We start from the raw sequence: 13924 nt of genomic DNA, 5'->3' as shown, positions 1-13924 counted from the left end.
TCCGGAGAAGGGGGGGGGGGGGGGGTGAATCCCGGAAGCGCGCCATCTGTTGTTGGGAAAAAAAAGTTTTTAGAGGGAGGGTCTGCAGCAGGGGAGGAGAATAAAAAGCAGAGAGGAGGAGTCCGTCACAATTTCTAAGTCACAGACACACAGGATGGATTTCCTTCTGCAGCCCAGCAGCGCTCCTGTGTCCGATGAGATCTGCTCTCCCAAAGAAGAAGGCTTTGAATATGACATATTCAAATACAGCATATTTACTATGGAAGGCCTCGATCCTACCGGAAATACTCCGGAAGTGTCTAGTCATTTTCAGACCTGATGCGTCATGTTCCCTAAGCACAGCGGTGATGCAGCAGATGATTCTGTGATGTATAGAGAGACAGAGCGGCAGCTAGTTTTCCGCAAACTCATAGTCTGAATTCTGTTTCAATATTATGACAATTTTCTCTGTTTTTTTTTACAATAGCGGGTGTAATTTTACTTTCTTAAGCTGCACCGGCGTTTGTAATGGAAATAAAGAGTGACTTCCTGTAGAGATTTCAATAGTATTTTATTTTCCTATAATACAGACGCTGTAAAAAACCTTTAAGATACACCATAGCTTGTGATGAAAAGAAGAACTTTCTATCCGCTTGTAACCTACAGGCTGCCTATGTGTAAAAAACGAATAAATATCCCTTAGTGAATACTACTTTTCCTTTTGAGAGACTGAAAAACAAACCATAATTGCAGCGACAGGCGATCTTGTTTCACACACACACACACACACACACACACACACACACACACACACACACACACACACACACACACACACACCCACCGCGGGTACTTTTACAATGGGTTTTCTCAATAGATAGAAAATGATGACGTTGAGGAGTCAACAGCCGATATTATCATTGCTTGTAACCCGGTAAATAATTTCGTACATCTCCTCCCCTAAAATAAGCCTTAGCGGAAAAAAAAGCTCATATTCGAATAAGTTTATTAAAGCACCCCCCTCTGTGGGAAAGAGTCAACCATGAGGCGAGTTTTGTCAACAGCAATTGTCCATTTGGTAAAACAAATATCCGCCTCAAAGTCGTATTTTACCGTTGCAGAATGTGGAAAACAGACGGCGTTCGCAAGAAGGCACACACACACACACACACACACACACACACACACACACACACACACCGCGGGCCAAGGAGGAGTTTTTTTCTTCAATACTTTAACAATAAGTTTTCTCAATAGATAGAAAATGATGACGCTGAGGAGTCAACATCCGATGTTATCATTGCTTGTAACCCGGTAAATAATTTCGTACATCTCCCCATAAAACAAGTCTTAGTGGAAAAAAGCTCATATTCAAATAAGTTTATTCCCCTCTGTGGGAAAGAGTTTTTTTCTCAGAGTCAACCATGAGGCGAGTTTTGTCAACAGCAAGAACAACTGTTGCCCATAAAGTAAAACAAATATCCGCCTCTAAGTCGTATTTTACCGTTGCAGAATGTGGAAAACAGACAGCCCTCACAGGAGGCACCCAGGGGCCCACCTCACACACCATAGTTAAAATATTTAAATTTCAACTAAATTTGTAGTAATGATCGGATTTCCTCACTTATCTACACCACACTCCTTGTCCTTGATTTCTTATCGTTTCTTATCGTTCCTCTGTCCCTTAATAGAAACCACATATATAGAAACTATCCTCCCTTTCAGTTGTCTTTTGCACTTCCATATCGCAAAGCAGTTACTGTAGGTTATTTTCTGCTTATGCATTAATGTAATTAATTAACTTATTTATCCTTAAGTAAGGTAATGACTTGAGTTCTAATGCTTTTTGTCTCTTGAGTTAGCTGTCAATGTGGGATTTTTTTCCCCTTTTGTCCAGTTAAAGCTGCCTTTCATTCTTCAACACAGCTTAAACTCTAATAGGTAAGCTTTCTTGTAATTTCTTAGTTCTGCAGGCTTCTTGAAAGACATCCGAGACTCTTCTTTGGATGCTGGCTGCCTTTTGTTTTGTTTTCTGTCAAGATGATCCCACACTGCTTCGATTATCTTGAGGTTCGAACCCTGGAGAGATCAATCCATGACTGATGCGTTGTTTCATCCAGGCATACTTTGACTACATTGGCAGTATGTTTGCGATCATTGTCGTACTGAAAAATGAAGTTGAAGCCAATCAGACACTACGTGGTATTACATGGTCGATCAAAATCTGGTGGAACTTTTCTACATTCATAATTTGATTAATTTGGATAAGAGCTCCAACAACACTGGCTGAAATCCAGCCTCAAAGCACGGTAGAGTATCCACGCTGTGTTAAAGACGGCTATAGACATTCACTGTTGTATCTCTCTTCGGACCTCTTCCATGCATATTTCAAATTTGGATTCATTACTCCATAAGACATATTACAGCTGATTTCTTTTTCCAGTCAATTTCTTGTGTAATTTGGCACACCTCAGCCTTATTTTTCTCTGTTCTCCTTCCTTAAGAATGGCTTATTAACAGCCACCCTTCCAACTCAGATAACTTTTGATGAGGTTTCATGAAATGTTTACAGCACTTGAGTTACTCGCCACGGCCATCCTAAATGCTAAAAACACTAAACTTTAATTCTAAATTATGTAATTAACGTTAACCAGAAAAAACAAGCCAAAGTCGAAATGTTGCTGAGCTGACCTGTGGTATGCTATGTCTTCTAAAGCACGTATAATGTAAACAGAACTGGTCTTTGCACAGAAGCCTGTGGAGCTTCATAATTAACCTCAGTGTGTGAAGAGGACTCTCCATTTAATAATAGCTGTAATAAAATGTTCTGGCCGACGGTGTTAAACGCTGCACTTGGGTCTAGCAGGGAAGATTTCAACTTTTCAATACGAATGAAGGCTGAAAACTGATTAGATTAATGTCTGATGATCTTTTCTGTGCTTCTTCAAGTTTGTAACACCAAACATATTAAAGGATGATGTAAGGCTCACAGGAAGAGTTTAATTAGACACACATTTACTATTTTTCTTTATACTCTTTCTTTCTTGACATGTTTAATATGATTACTATCAGAGGAGAAAATGAACCTTGTGTAGTCTAAAAACTTTTTTATTTAATCAAACTGTAATGTTGTTGAACTCTGACGGACGTGTCTTTTAATCTTGTCAACAAATCCTTAATCATCTAAATCTGCCATTTATCATCTTGTAAAATGTTCCCTCTGCTTCTGTTGCACATCTCCCCCGACACTCTCTGCTTCACCTGTCCTGTGCAGGTGGTCCAACCCCTGCCTGCCTCCTTAAACTGGGGTGTTTAAATCTCTTTACCTCTGTTGTGAACTTCACACAAAGTTTGTGGTAACAAAATCAAACTGACGAGGATCTCGTTTGAAAAACACACACACTCACGAGACAAAATAAAAACAGACTGCTCAAAGCAAAAGCAGAGCCCTCACAGCTGGTAGTACAAACACAGTGACAACATGCGTATTAGATACCCTCAGTGCCAAAAGCATAAATATGAAAAAATGTGATCACCAAGAATATCCTAAAAATGGCATTGAGGTGGGTGTTACAGTAAAGAAAAAAAAAAAGTAGCCAAATTTTCATCGGAAAATGTTGAATTTTAGTAAAAACAATGCTCTGTAGTTTGATACTGTCGTTACAGACAAAGCAGATGTTTAAAGCCTTTGGACGCACATTTGAAATGCACTCATTCTCCTTATCAGCTGGAAACATTAAAGCCGTAAAATGACTTTTTCAAACGGATAAAAACTATTGAACAGCAGCAATGTTGAGCCTGTTCCAAAATTTGAATGTACATGTGTTGAAGGTGCGGGTCTTGTTGAATTATTAAACATACATTCTTTAATTTTTCGAGCCACAAAAACAACAACTTTTAATTTTCTTCTGCTTGAGTCTCGGCCTCGGGTAGCTCTACTTATCATTGCTCAGTCAGTCGTCTGTTTGTGCTACTTTTTTTTCAAGGAGCAGTGGATTATTGGTAAGGGTGACTTTATGTGTTTAGCTACTTAAGTGGAAGTACTGTGGAAAGTTTTACCTTACATACATAGATCTACCAGTACAGCTTCTGAGGTAACTGTTTACAAAATGTTATAATCTATTCAAAGGTTCTTTGCAATTTTACATTGATAAACATTATCCTTAACACATTTGGCCCACATAAAGTACTATGGCCATCACACGGTCATTTAGAATTGTTTAAATAACTCGTGTCTTAAGTCCTTCCATCAAACAGAAAATTTAAAAAAAAAAAAAACATGGTTCACTTTTACATCACAAAATGTTAGAAATATAAGCCGTTCATAACAACCTGAAAGGTTGGGAGTTTAAAATGCAAACCGATGGAAGCAGAAGTAGAAGACTATAATGTCTCAGAGCACACGGTGTCTATTAATGTGTAGACATGTATAAATAAGAGCTTAATAAAGATGCTTAATTTCTTAAGAAATAAACAGGTGGAGTGATCTTTATCAAAAGTGGATGTTGCATCTGTGGCTAAACCCCTGTACCCAAAAAAACTTTAAAAATCTACTGTGTGTGAGGCTGTGTAAGTAAAGCTTGCCCTTCACACCTGCGTGTAATAAACCATTTGTTGGGGGTTGTGGATTTGGCACCTCAGCATTGTGAAAGTGGGGAAACATGTTTCTGGCTGTGCATAAGATTCCTCCTTACAACTTAGAATCTCAGTTCTAAATGAAATTCAGATGTTTTTTTTTAAGTATGGCTAATGTATTAATTGACTTCTAAGGCGCGCACACACACACACACACACACACACACTCACTCACTCACTCACTCACTCACTCACTCACTCACTCACTCACTCACTCACTCACTCACTCACTCAACTCCACTCACTCACCTGGAGGATCAACACTCAGGCTAATGATGCTGATGTGGTTATTGCTCTGGGGAGCTAAATCATGTGTAACATGTGAATTTCCTGAGTGTGGCATTAATAAAGTCTGTGTCTATGTCAAAGCTGACGTTTAAATTCCTTTTTAAATTTACCAACATTTCTGATTTGCGGTTAAGACTGTGACATGTTTTCACCATTTGAAAGCCAGAAGAGTGATCACTCTTGAAGCCTGGTTGCTGCAGAATACTAGGACTACTAGTACTAGTTCTAGTACTACTGCTACTCCACAAAGCACATTGTTCAGGAATTTCACAAATTTGCTTACGTCTAATGTGTTGGCTTACAGGTAAACTTGTTTTGCAGATGGATAGGTTGAAAACTTCCAGCATCACATAATGTTTTCCGATCAGTAGGTTTGGAGTAAAAAAGAACTGGACATATATTTGTCTTCTTTGGGCTACTTTTATGTCAAGAAAGTTAACTTATTTAGAACTGTGATCAAGGATAACACATAAACCCTTGCAAATGTGATGGTAAAAGAGTCTAACATCTAGGTGTTACATGGTGTTGCAGGTGATAAAGATCCATAAACTACTTCCATTTGTTTAGAGGTGATTGCCAGTTTTGTTGGGATTTTTAGAGATACAGAGATCCTGTTCTGCTTTACTTAAAAAAAAAAAAAGGATTTTCAGAGCTGTTGATATATTAATCAGTGTTCATAGAAACATGGATCAACCCTGTTTTGACAGTGAGAGTGTTACATTGTGACAGTTTCCATAAAAGTCTGCAAATTCTCTGAACAGGTAGCCATGAAGCAGCCATTTTTTTAAAAGATTAATTAAACTTAATATTATTTGTATGGCCATATCACAACAACAGCATAGCCTTAAACCAGGTTTGGAGTAAAGAGAACTGGACATATAGTTTCTTTTTTGGGTTACTTTGAAGTGAAGAAAGTTAACTTGTTTAGAACTGTGATCAAGGATAACACGTAAAACGTTGAACGTTTCAATATAAAAAGTGTACAAACTCCAGAAAAGTGGCAACTGAGGTGGCAAAATTGCAGGCAATTTTCACTTAAGTAGAAGTACAGCTGCTAGTGTCAAAAACACTCGAGTAAAAGCTTGATAAAGTATCGGGTCAGAAATGTGCTCAAATTGAGGAAGTCAAAGTAGTAACCTAACTGAAACTTGTGCTATAATAAAAAAATAAAATAATATTAGTAGATAGGACTACAAACTTAGTCTGGTGGTAAAAGGCACAAAGGCCTCAGGGGGACATTTGGCAGCCAGGGTTAGAGCTCAGACACCTGGAGCCTGGGGGTTGGGGCTAACAACACTGACTGGTAAAAGAATCTAACATCCAAGTGTTACATGGTGTTGCAGGTGACAAAAAGCCATAAACCACTGTTTAGAGGTTGTTGTGGAAGTTTTCCGTTTAATAAAGCCTGCAGACAAGTGATGAGCGGTAGCTACCATTCTTTAATCAAGACAAAGAACAGAAATCAAGCTTGGTGAGGGACTGCCATCGCTGGGGCAGAGGGTGAGCAGAGTCTCTCACTGAGCCTAGCATGGCTCTCAGTTTTGTCTTTCCCGCAAAGAAAGTTTCACACTGCCTTGCTATCTTTTACAGTGGAGAAAAGACAAAAAGACTCTTCCTGTGGAGTTGTCTGCTTCCCCCCAACTTCCTTACCAGACCCCACTATCTGTTAAACTGTTTAAATGGAGTGTGAGGCAGACATGCTAAAACAGTGACCTAAAAGCATTACCAATAAACAATGGGATCAATACATAAATGAAAGAAATGCAGCTGATAAAAAAGCCATAAACTACTTTCATTTGTTTAGTGGTGATTGCCAGTTTAGTTGGGTTTTTTTGAGACACAGAGAGTGAGAGATCCTGTCCTACATTACTTTAAAAAAGAAGATATTTTCAGAGCTGTTGATATATGAAGCTCTGAGCATTGAGTGTTGCATTGTGAGAGTTTCAGTAAAAAGCCTGCAAATTATTGCATTTATACTGGAGAGCAAAGAAAAATTAAATTCTACTTGTACTATGGAAAATCAGTTTCATAAAAGCTACATAAACAGAGCTGAAGAAGACTGCGTTTGTAAAACTAGCGGTAACGTGTGAGAATTATAAGTTATAAGACTGTTTCTGCTATCGATACAATTTGTGTTGTTAATCCTAAATGATTCACGGTGACAACATCATAAGAACAAGGTCATTTTACTCCACACACACACACATTTGGAAAATCACATAGTTTGACCATAAAAATTCCCAGAATAATTAGTATTTGAGATTGCTGAAGCAACATCACTAAAGAAAAATATCCTTGCATGTCACTTTCGTTTAAAAATATAAAAAATGTGAAGTTTTTTTTTGTAAAACACAAAAACAACAAAACTTAAGACCTTAAGAATCTCCTTATGAATGTTGTGAATATCTAGATCATTGGTGTTTGGATTTGAGGGTCAACAGGGCGAACACTGAGGCTGGGTATTAGAAATACAACATGGCAACATGAGACATGTTAACTCTGAGAACACTAACATCTAGATTAAGGTGTGAGAGGTAAATACATAACAGAAGCTAAAAAGGAGTTGCTTGTCTCTAGATTAGTTAAAATAAATTGAAAATAAACTGATTTGAACACGTTTGATGCATTATACAAAAAAAGGTTCATGATATAGTTCACATGATCTAAGCAAGAGTAACTCGGAATCTCAAATGTTAAAGTACACTTACTGATTGTACTTTTACTACATGAGCTAATGTAGATGCTCTAAAAGCACGCTGGCTGAAAAAGAACCACACGTTTGGAGAAACTGTGCTGTAACTTCTCATACTGTGAAGTTTTCTGACAAAAGTGAATTGAAAACTTATGCTGTACAGTTTACTAAGGGGTCCTTTGCTGGGCCATGTGCAATTACACAAAAGAACAAGTTAAATTTCACCATAACACTGACTGGAGAAAAGCCAAATTGGGATTCTAATTGAGATTACAACTGAAATCAGTGCTGTGATAGTTAGTTTAAGATCACAACCTGATTTAAAACACAGTCTAACATCAACATTCTTGCCCCTGAAAATAGGTCAGGATGGCCGAAAAATGTACTTTAAAAATGAGATTTTCTTTTTGTTTCATTGGAACAGTAAAGTACCATTACAAAGAAATGAGTACACCTTTGTAGATATCACTGATATGGAGTTTTTCATGTTTTACATACAGACTTTCTCATTTAAACCATGGTGACTTAAGTTTAGCAGCAAGACACTTGTTTCCTTTGTTCCATCAAACATTTCTTTCAGCCATCTGTGTTTATCAGAGCGATATGTGACTAATTTTTTATTGAATCACCAGAAAGTACACAAATACAAGATTAAATATTTTATTTATTTATCAAAAGATACATAATTACACATTGATACAATGAATAAGGTGTCTATAAAAATTACACATGGTGTAAGAAAAACATTATAACATACAAATAAGTGTTTTAAGATAATCTGACATACTTTAAAAGCATAAGAATAAAAGTTTTTTTTTTTTAAAAATCATGTTCTTTGATGATCACATTACATGTATCACATTTTTTAAAGCATAACGTAGGGTGTTCACAAAAACAGTTTTATGATTACTTTTTCCACAGTGCTTGTATGCCTCTTGCAAAACTATGTACTTATCACCATATGACATAATAACTCACGATTATGCAAGACCAGCCATGAAATGTCCGTCGCTTCATTACAATCATTTGTCCCCGCTGCTGCCCTCAGACCCAGTCTTCTGTACTGTGGGGTAAAATTGCTTTTTTGGTGGTTCATAAAAAATATCTCAAAAAGCGATGTTAGTGAGGGGACCAGAAACACTGGGTTGCAGAGCAGTTGGTAAGGACTTGTATATTTCTGGAGAGTCTGCAAAAGCTGTCTTGCTCGTGCTCCTGATTGGATATGTGGAGCCCGGCTCTGATATCTCACTGGTGGCAGCTAAAGGTAGGCATGCCTTGGAGGCGGAGTTGGTCTCGGGCGCAATCTTTCAAACGAGCCTCACGGCATTTCAGGCAACCTCAGGCCGGAAACAACATCCGGTCACTCGCGGTCAAAATCCACGCAGAGCTGGTGTTTCGCAGGGATCAGGTTAACACATCTGGGTCTAAAAATATAAAGAAAAACAAAAAGAGTTTTAAAACACGCAAACTAGCAAAATATCAAATAACATAACAATAACAAGATGATATGAGATACCTGATGAGGCCATGATAGGTGATGTAGACATGTAATGTATAAACTTTTACGGGAGTTAAAAGTGGAGCTTATATATATTTTAAAGTGTATTGTACGTGGGATAGGCTCCAGCGCACCGCGCGAGCCTAAGAAAAGGATAAGTGGAGGCGAATGGATGGATGGATGGTGTATTGTACCTGTTACAAACCATTGTGATGTTTATTTATTTTTTTAAATGAAAGGATTGACAGAATGGTAAAAAGGAAAATGCAAAAATGTAGTTAGAGAGGAATATTAACACTTACCGAATGATATGCGGATAAGGAAAGAGACGCAAGTTGCTGTTGAAATCGGCCGCTCCCTATGCGAACTCGCAAGCAGTCTGAGCGGCGCCAGTTGTTGATACGTCTGAAGTCAGATGTCTTCTGGGGGTTCGAAGATAGTCTTAACCTCAGCGGGAGATCGTAAAATCAGACCTGGAGCGGATTGGCTAACCGGGGTGCGAAGGGAGCGGTGCAAGGGTTATGTGATTGGCAGCGGGGCGCAGTGAGGCGGAGTTGGTCTAAGGGGGGAATTTTCAAACGAGGTAAGCAGCGCATTAGGGAGCAGAGCGGGGAGCGAACAAGCAGGAAAAAATTGTGCTCTGCAAGAAGTTGTGGATCGGAGATTAAGAGCGAGGTAGAACTTAGAGTGTGCGTTGAATTTTAGAGCTTGCTAGTAAGAGGGAAGTTTTTGAAGGAAAAAAGAATAAGGATTTTCCCTGTTATCGAATATAAGGTTTTTGGGAATAGAGGGGTAGCTAACAAGTTATTCTAGGGGTTTTGGAGAAATCGCGGAGAAATTTTTAAAAGGGGTTTTGGCTTTGTTTGGCTGAGCATGAAGGGAGCCGCGGGGCGCTGAATTTGAGAAAAAAGACTAAGGATTTTTTCAGGATTTCCCCTGTTATCGAATATAAGGTTTTGGGAATAGAGGGGGTACCCTAACAAGTTATTGTAGGGTTTTGGAGAAATCGCGGAGGGTTTTTTAAGGAGTTTTCCCTGCTTATGTATCTAAGGAGGGTTAGGGGATCGCGAGTATGAGTTTTATTCTAAATCTACAAATGCATATAAATCGAAATAAAGTTTTCCCCCAAGGCATGCAGCATGTGTTTGTGGCCATACTGAACGTTACAAAAGCACAAGTTTAACTAAACAATTTTAATATGGTTTAATACATTTTTAAACACATGAGCACGGAGCCCGAGAGAGCACGGTCCGGAGACACGGGCGCGCCCCCGCGCGCCCAGACACACAGCCTCGGGCGCGCGCGGGCGCGCGCACACACACTGACCCGCCACCAGATGGCGTTTTTTGAGCATAAAAAAATTAAAATAAAAATTTAATTGCTTAAAGAAATAAAAGAATGCTATTTTTTGATATATAAGAAACTTTCTAAATAATCAATTATATTTTTATGAATATCATATTTTTATGAATATCATATTTTTATGAATATCATATTTTTATTACTTAATTACTTCCTACTTCCGGAGCTCATGAATAATTTAATTACTTCCGGACTTCCGGAGCTCATGAATAATTAATGAGCTCCGGAAGTAACCTGTCACTTTTTTTGACGAAAGGGGTATAATATCACTCTCTTATGTTTGTCATGCAATTAAAAATTCAAAAATATAATTTTTAAATCAGTAACTTTGCAAATTTAGCGCGGACCCTCACCCCTCCCTCCGGCTCCCACGGCCCCGCTGTCACCGTAAGACTCATACTCTTCCCCCACGTATGCTGCTATTTCCCCGCGCCCCAATAATTCTTGTCCTTTTTCTGTTGCAGCCTCCCACAGTCCCGTGTTCGGCGTTCCTGCGCGACTCATCTCCCGGTCCCTTGGTTTCTCGAGTTTCACGCGTGTTTTCCTTCTACCCTCCCGGGACACCTTCAGTTAAAATAAAGTTTATTTTCTCGTACTCCTGTGTGTGTTGGCTCTGCTTCTGGGTCCAGCTTGTGCGCTGAACTTTGGTTCATGACACTAATAGTTTTAAATAGAGCACCACAAACAACAGGTATTCCTTTAGAAATAAACTTTTCTTGTGTTACTTCTAAAAACTACAGATTCTTAACTCTGCAACAGTTAGAGTTGGTTACAGTTAGGCCCTCAACAGTCAGCAAAACAAGTCATAAAACAATAAAAGAGGCTGCCTTATCAAGAGCATCCCAGCACTGTAGTTCCATTACAATCAGTTTCCTTTATTTTATCTTATCATGTCAGAGGCCAACTGAAACCAAGTCCACCTATATAAAAACACCCCATCAGACACACAGTAGTTTCCTCAGCACTTCACAACTGCCGCAAGGTATAGCGTTTTAACTTTTTATTTTTTCGGATCCCAGACACAGCGGTGTGAGGTAGTTAGCACACAGTTTGGACGTGTAGAAAACATTGCTTGTTTGGAACACATCAGCAGAGAGGTAGAGTTCATAGCTGTTCATAAGAGTTTAATTTAATCAAACCTCATTTTACGGATCTAAGTGGCTCCTCATCACTAGCCAATTCACCATTTTATTTAAATATCTGAATTTTCGGAATGAGGATCCAAGCGGGACACAGAGGCTGCTTTAACGCACCAGAATGCAAATATAAATAAAAGCCTGACTATCCTGAGAGCCTAGCTGCAGCGAGACCTTTCTTTCACACGGATTCCTGGATGTGCGTCGGATCCGACTTTGCTACCCACACAGAGCGTTTCTGACAGTCGGGCGCTGCTTATACAATAGAGAAAAGCAACAATACACCGTGTTTCTCTGCTCCAAGGTAAGGATGTCTGTTATACCCAGCGCATAAATGTCTCTGTGTTAACGCTGATTATTCAAACCCTGTTGAAAATGTGACACATTTGTTATCCAAAAACATTTCCTCTAAATTTGCAAAGTTACTGATTTAAAAATTATATTTTTGAATTTTTAATTGCATGACAAACATACAATAGACTCTTGAGCATATTTATATAGCTAAATACACAATGGTATAACCGTGCTAAATAAAAGAGGCCCAAGTACCAAAGCACTCTAATGCAAGCCTCTAAACTGCATGTTGATAAGTACATGAAGCGTACCTCTACAGCTGAAAACAGATTGTATCCATACTTTGAGGATCTGCTGAATTGTTTTTAATGGCACTTTTTTTTTTTTTTGATGAACTGCAGATGATGATGAATTCCTCTTTATTGTAGAAACAGTCCCTAAGCTGTTGTTGCTCATACTTACTGAGTTCCCTAGCTACTTCCTTACTATGTCAGTAAACTTTTTGAAAAGGAAGCTGCTGTAGATTTAAAGAAACACCTTAATTGAAGCAAAGGCAAAAAAATTGGAATGAATTTTATGTGACTGTAAAGCCAACAATAAGTGAAAATCCAAAAACGCCTCCAATCCTAATGATCTCCCCCTCTCTCTCTCTCTCTCTGTGTGTGTGTGTCCTCACAGAAGGAAGGTCACGACAGGAGCTTTTTTCAATCAGTTTTTACAAGAAGTAGCTCATACAATGGTATAAATGTATTATTTGCGATACTTTATAAATATGAACCTCTAAAGATTTTGAGTTCGTGCACATTGTGAATCAAGAATCTAAATATTTGTATCACAATGATTTCTATAAAAGCAATTTTGTTTATGGGGATAATGTGACAAATCTTTTGTGACCCTATTAATGATCAATGGTAATTAAAGAGGAACCCTGGCTCTGGACATTTTCATGACAAGTGACAGCGCAGACAACTACTAACGAGAGAACATGTTTTATCATCATAAACACGGTGATAAGACGCATCGTTAAAGCGTCACTTCAGTAATGTTGACTCATGTTTTTAATAATGACTTTAAAACACTAAACTCTAATTTCTGTGGTTATTTTAAGTTTACAGAATATAACATGTGGTAAGACGACGAGTTTTACTTCTCATGTTATGTGTATCTATTTATCATGTATGCTACTTTGCTCTGTGGACTGTAAAATGTTTCATTGTGTTCATGAAATAAACCAGACTTTCACTGTCTGCATCTTTTACTGTTTTTCTGCTTTTGTTCACTCCAAGTTTGACAAAACCTACAGATATCCAGAGTTAACTCACTAACAATGGGGAGCAGTCTCAGTGTATTTAGCTGCTTTTTCCCTGAACACAACCAACCGAGAGAAACGCCTGTAGGCCTCACTTTGGTCATTTTGAACGCTGAAGGAGATTTGTTCAATAGACACCTTATACTAGTGTTTCCTGCACTTAATCCATCACTACTATGTTCTATATAAATCCAGATTCCTTTTATAGTTTGCAGTGAAATTTGTTAAACCGTTGCTTAATGGGACAGAAGTACAAGTCGCTCTTTACTAACACATTTGTAGATGAGTTTAATGCTGAACAACACAGCTAGCAGTCTCACACACTCTTTAGGTTTTTCAAGTTATGTGTGTAAGGGTTTAGTCTATCAAACCTTACCCTTTTCTCCTCAGTATCACAACAGTATGACTCCCAAAGTACGGCTCAGTAAACAACCTATGACTCTAAAGCCAGAACAGAAAGATACAGTTGGAAGATGAATGATTGCGTTTTTATGATGTGTAGTAAAACGACCCCCTCTTCTTCTTCTCTGTGTTGTTCTTGTGTGTGTGTGTGTGTGTGTGTGTGTGTGTGTGTGTGTGTGTGTGTGTGTGTGTGTGTGTGTGTGTGTGCGCGCCTTAGAAGTCAATTAATACATTAGCCATACTTAAAAAAACATCTGAATTTCATTTAGAACTGAGATTCTAAGTTGTAAGCAGAAATCTTATGCACAGCCAGAAACATGTTTCCCCAC

General features: G+C 38.4%; 1 long non-coding RNA gene across 1 annotated transcript; it reads right to left on the bottom strand.

The window, feature by feature from the left end:
* Window positions 1–8240: 8240 nt before the first annotated feature.
* Window positions 8241–10956, bottom strand: LOC146683151 (uncharacterized). Its single transcript, XR_014917679.1, has 2 exons — window positions 9395–10956; window positions 8241–9018 (listed from the first exon to the last, which is right to left on the bottom strand). It is a non-coding gene; the product is annotated as an uncharacterized LOC146683151 (long non-coding RNA).
* Window positions 10957–13924: the final 2968 nt, after the last annotated feature.

Source organism: Copadichromis virginalis, linkage group LG22 (genome assembly GCF_057382275.1).
Source record: "Copadichromis virginalis isolate Kocher_CV1m ecotype Utaka linkage group LG22, C_Virginalis_male_GT1.1, whole genome shotgun sequence".
Classification (NCBI taxonomy): Eukaryota; Metazoa; Chordata; class Actinopteri; order Cichliformes; family Cichlidae; genus Copadichromis; species Copadichromis virginalis.
This window is presented reverse-complemented; position numbering and strand designations above follow the sequence as displayed.